We start from the raw sequence: 6,000 nt of genomic DNA, 5'->3' as shown, positions 1-6,000 counted from the left end.
CTTGACTATTGTTGAGGCAGAACCAAGATGCTGAGTTGATTTTTGAGATGTAAAGTTATACCTGTCTGAACCTAGCGTCTCAGAAATATAAGTTACGGCGTTGGTGAACTCATTTACCTACCGGTTGCATGGTTTAGCTTTGAAGATTATTTATTTCTAGTTCTTCTTATAAAGGACTTGATATTTTCACCCACAATATTTTGGATTATATTCAAGGCATATCATAAGCATTTTCATGCAATTTACTGTTGCAAATAAAGAAATCACATTCTTTGGTTTGTAGCTGCAATCGGATTTGTGACCCTACGTGTAGATGTCTGATAAATTGAAGGCAATTCTTGGATCTGGATGTAGCAGGCAGGATTCACCCTGAGAAACAACACCTAACCGAGGATACACGCAGAGATTTATCACAAGGAATTGGCTTGTGCCGTTCTGGGGGCTGGCTAGGTATGCCTGAAATTTGTAGGGCATGCAATTAGGAGGGCCAGGCTGGTGTTCTTTTAGGGAAAAGGACAGAGAGTTGGACACACACACACAGAAGGAAGAAGTCCATGTGAAGATAGAGGCAGAGATTGGAATGAGGCAGCTATAAGTTTAGGAACACCAAGGACCGTTGGCCATCAATAGCAGAAGTAAAGAAGGATTCTTGGGGTGCCTGGGTGGCTCAGTTGGTTGAGCGTCTGACTCTTGATCTCAGCTCAGGTCTTGATCTCACGCTTGTGAATTTGAGCCCCACATTGGGCTTCACGTTGGGTGTGGAGCCTACTTAAAAAAAAAAAAAAAAGAAGAAGTAAAGAAGGATACTGCTCAGAGCCGTCACTGGGAACACGGTCCTCCCAACATCTTGATTTCAGACTTCTGGCCTCCAGAACTGTGAGAAAGTAAATTAGTGTTGTTTGAAGCCACCTGTTTGCTGGTGCCGTGTTAAAGCAGGCCCTAGGAAACGGACAGTGTTTGAGTAAAGAACTGTGGATGGTAGCCTAGCCAAGTTGACACATCGAGAGAGCAAGACAGGTACCTTCCCTTCGAATCCCTCTATCCTCACCCTCCTCTTCTCCACTGAGCTCATATCCGAGTTAGTGGAAAAGACAATGTGAACAAATGACCAAAAGAACTCGAGCATCTGGGCCCATGGAAGACAGTGATGGAGATGGAGAGGGTGGAGCCCGCAGCCCAACAGAACCTTGAGAGTCCCGAGGGGCAGGAGGAAGCAGGGCAAGGAACCGGCCCCCAGAAAAAACAGTGGGTGAAGGACTCAGGAACAAGCAGGAGACATTTCAGGAACAGCAGGGGCCCAGGGAGGTGAGGTCCCAGCAGGCAAAGTGGGAAGAGAGACTCTCCCACTCTCCCAGGGACTGGTTTTCCTGGTCCCTGCCCAAGACCCATTCTCCACTCTTCATGACTATTCTCAAGTGACGTCATTTTCAGTTTCTTAAAAATGCAATTGTGTGTACGTGTCGATACAGAAATGTTTTCCACTTAAACATAATTCTCGCAAGTCAACTGAAGGCTTTCTAATTTGTTTAAGTAAATTTTTAAATTTTAGAGTCGTTTTAGAGTTACAGAAACTTAGGGCTGAGAGTTCTGTTTACCCCTCACCCAGTTTCCCCTACTGACAGCACCTTACATCCCCGTGGGACACTTGTCACAACTAATCAGTCAACTGTGGTCAATCAGTCAAATTGACCAGACTCCAGGCTCTGTCTGGATCTCCCCACTGTTTCCGCGAATGTCTTTATCTGTCCTAGATCCCAGCCAGGATCCCACCCAAGTGCAATGCGGATTGCACTTATCATCATGACCCCTTAGTCTCGTCTGGGCTGTGAGAGGCTCTCATCCTTCCTTGTTTTTCACGACCGTGACAGTTTCGAGGAATGTGGGTCAGGTGCTTTGTTTTGTTTTGTTTTAAAGATTTTATTTATTTATTTGACAGAGAGAGTGAGAGAGCACAAGCAGGGGGAGCCCAGAGGGAGAAGCAGACTTCCCGATGAGCAGGGAGCCCGATGCGGGACTTGATCCCAGGACCCTAGGACCATGACCCGAGCTGAAGGCAGACGCTTCACCGACTGAGCCACCCAGCCCCAGGTGTTAGGACATTCTTAAGTTTTTATTTATATTTCACTACATTATATAACGTTTCAACAAACATTAGGATATCTTAAAACTAGAACCATATATGTCGTGTGGTAGCTGTAATGCCTGTCTTTGTCCTCTTTGTATAAAACTACGGAAGGCTAGGGGAGGTGCAGCCGTCGTCTCATATTCTTAGCTCATGTATGAAACCTTGCCATTTTCGACTTTTACCATTCTGGGTAGAACTTTAATGTCTAAAAATTCGAAGCACCTTGGGAATATCTACTCATTTGAAAAAGCTATTTTAGTCAAGGGGGTCTTTGCAAAGGCAAACTACCCTTTGGGGAGCATACTTTTTGTTTCCCCATTCCAGAAAGCATTGCTTCCTTCTGTGCTCTTAGCCACTGCTGAGACAATTGCTGGGAAAGCCTCTGTCTGGTCAAGTCAGCCCCCAACCTGAGCGATTGATGGCCATGCGCTGGTGTGGGCTTCTGTGAGTGGGGGAGCGGTGTGGGGGGGGGGTTATCTGAAATACTTACTTATAGAAACGTGACTCATTCTCATTATTATCTCAAAAGTACATTAAAATGATCTCTCTCTTCCCCACTCCCTTAGGGACATTTTGAGAATTTTACGTGACAGATTTCTGATCTTATCAAGTGGCTGTGGTGTAGTCAAAATAACAACAAACAGAAAGTCGTCCTTAAGCGTGTACGGCAGAAAAGCCCTGTGATGTTATTTCCTTGAGTTTTACAGTTTTCCTCCAACCTTCTGGGTTTTCTTTCTCTCTCTCTTTTTTTTAAGATTTTATTTGAGAGAGAGAAAGAGAGTGACAGAGAGCACAAGAGCGGGGTGAGGGACAGACAGACGGAGAAGCAGGCTCCCCACTGAGCTGGGAGCTCAACGTGTGGGGCTCGATCCCAGTCCCCTGGGATCATGACTTGAGCTGAAGGCAGACGCTTAACCGACTGAGCCACCCAGGCACCACTTCCTTCCTTCCTTCCTCTCTTTCTCTTTCTTTTCTTTCTTTCCTTCCTTCCTCCCTCCCTCCCTCTTCTTTCTTTCTTCCTTTCTTCCTTCCTTCCTTCCTTCCTTCCTTCCTTCCTTCCTTTCTTTCTTTCTTTCTTTCTTTTCTTTCTTCCTTCCTTTCTCTCTCTCTCTCTCTCTCTCTCTCTCTTTCTTTCTTTCTACCTTCTTTCCCTCTCTCTCTCCCTTCCTTCCTTTTGTTTTTGTGGTCAATTTTATTGAGGCATAATTTACTTACAGTAAAGTGTACCTTTCAGAGTACATTCCTATGAGTCTTGGCCAACATTTACAGGGATGAAACCAGCACCGAAATCAAGATACAGAACACCTTTGTTACCACCCTCCCCCCAAAAATTGCCCCTTGGCCCTCTGTAGTCAATGTCCTTCCTGACGCCCACCCCCAGGAAACAATGATCTCAGTAGCTTTGCCTGTTCCAGAAAGCCATATACTGTCAATGGAATCATGGAGAATGTTGGCCTTTGAGACTGCCTTCTTTTTCACGTGGCGATTTACGTTGGCGACGCGTGGACATTGTCGCCGGGGCGTAAAGCGGGTACCCTGTAAGGGCTCATGACTGCTCCACTGTATGGAGACACACAGTTCATTTATTCATTCTTCTGTCAAAGGGCGTCCGGGTTGTTTCCAGGTTCTGGCAACTATGAAGAAAGCTATCTGCGTACAGATTTTTTGTGTGACCTAAGTTTTCCTTTCTCTTGGGTTTATAATGAGGACGGGATCCCGGGGCATATTCGCACATGACAGATGTCTGATCTTATCAGGTGGCTGTTCATTTTGTAAAAACAACATCAAAAAGACTTTATGACAAAGGCAGTGGGGGGAAAAACGCGAACGTTCCACCTCCATCTGGTTTCACCTGTGCCTTTCTTGAAACTGCTGGATTTCCTTTCAGTGTGGTGTCGTGCTTCACTATGTGGGAGATGAGTTTTGTGTGGCAACTATTTATAAAACCAGACCCTCTCCCCTCCTTGTTCTCTCCAGCCAGTTTTCAACACTCCAGGCAGAGGTGGAAACAAAGGGAGGAAAAAAAAAAAAGCACACCACTTCTTATAACAAAATCTGCTACCAAAAGAGAAGGGGAGGAGGAGCGGCCTTTTGAGAATGATGATGTGCGGTTATTTCGTAGCTGTGATGGCTGTGTATTATTCGGGCCGAATTGGAACTCTCGCCTGTCCTGTTGAGTAAACCTGGGCCGTGTGTTCTGTTCATTGCATCGGGTGTTGCTGGGTGGGCGGGCTGTGAAATTATTCACCGACTGATAGGCAACAAGGTTAGCGTCAGAAAGACCGTGGGTTTTGGAATCCGCTGCAGGATGGGAGTTGGCTTTGCGTCCCTTCTGCAACAAGTGCAGTGTGGCAGGCAGAACGTGGCCCACGCACAGAGGTGCCCGCCCCAACGTCCTGGAACCGGCGAAGGTGCCATCTTCCGGGTCGTCAAGGACTTTGCACAGGTCACTGAATGAAGAAGCTGCCATGGAGAGACTGTGATGGCTGACAGAGCTTGGCCCAATCTAATCACCGGGACCTTTGGAATTGGAAGCAGGAGGCAAGACAACAGCAGGTGGGAATTACGCGATGTGTCCCATGCCACGGAATGTGGGCTCTGGACGCGGGGAAAGGCGAGGACATAGAATTTCCCCAGGGCCTCTGGGAGAACCCCAGCCCTGCCAGCACCTTGACATTAGTTAGCTCTGTGGTACCCAGGCGGGACTTCCGAGCTCCGGAATGGTCCGCTGATACATTGGTTTGAAGCCATCCGGTGTATGGTAATTTGTTGCAGCAGTGACAGGAAACCGATACAGTCACAAACCTGAGACTCGACTTGTTACCTCTGTAAAATGGGTATGTTCGTAACTGTATCTCCCCAACCGGACTCTGTGAGATACAAAAAAATGTCGAGTTCCTATAGTCTCGGTTCTTCCTTTGCGCACCAGCGTGTGCGCCTGTCAGGATACGTTTACTTTTGCTGAGTCTTTCTGATGACCTTTACTCCGCCTGAGTGCGTGTCTGTGCCTCACCCACAGGCATTTGTGCTCTTCCAGAATCCATCAACATCCACTAACAGGATGAGGTTGGTTCCTAAAGGCAATCTGTGCTTTTCTTCTACCATCGTTGTCCTCCTCCTTTTTCTTAAATATGAAAAAAAAGTGTGTGTGTGTTGTTTTTTTTTTTGGTTTGTTTGTTTTGTTTTTAAATAGGCTCCAAGCTGAGATGGAGCCCAACACAGGGCTTGAACCCACGACCCTGAGATCAAGACCTAAGCAGAAAGCAAGAGTCAGATGTTTAACGAACTGAGCCACCCAGATGCTCCCCAAAACGGTGCTTCTTCATTTAACTGAATCTGAAAAATTTTTTGGAAAAAAAAAACACACCATAATGAAGATAAAAAATTTCTAGGAAAAAGTTAACAAGTTATGTGAAGAATGTTGAATCATTCAGTCTCTCAGAAACAAGGGTCGGCAAACCTTCTGGAACCTGCCAGACAGTCCACGTTATTTATGTTTTGTGGGGCGTAGGGTATGTATCAGCCACTTAATTCTGCCGTTATGACCCTGGACGCAGTAAAGGATTGGGTGTCTTCGTGTTGCAGTGGACCTTTACTGATGGGCACTGAAATTCAAATTTCAGATAATTTTCACATGTCACCGGCTATCATTTTTCTGTTGATCCACCGCCCCCCCCCCCCCATCGATTCAAAATCTATCCTTACCTTGTGGGCTGTATGGACACAGGTATAGGAGCTGTCATCCGCCAATTCCCGCTCTAGAACAGATGCTCCATCAGGGCAGGGGGTTTAATCTTTCTGGGTAGTCCTCCTTCCCAGTGCCTGTGCCGCATGCCTGGCAGGGTCAGATCCCGTCTCTATTTTACGTTTTGATG

This window comes from Ursus maritimus (assembly GCF_017311325.1).
Source record: "Ursus maritimus isolate PB19 chromosome X unlocalized genomic scaffold, ASM1731132v1 scaffold_X1, whole genome shotgun sequence".
In the NCBI taxonomy this organism is placed as follows: domain Eukaryota; kingdom Metazoa; phylum Chordata; class Mammalia; order Carnivora; family Ursidae; genus Ursus; species Ursus maritimus.
Note: the sequence above shows the minus strand (reverse complement) of the source record.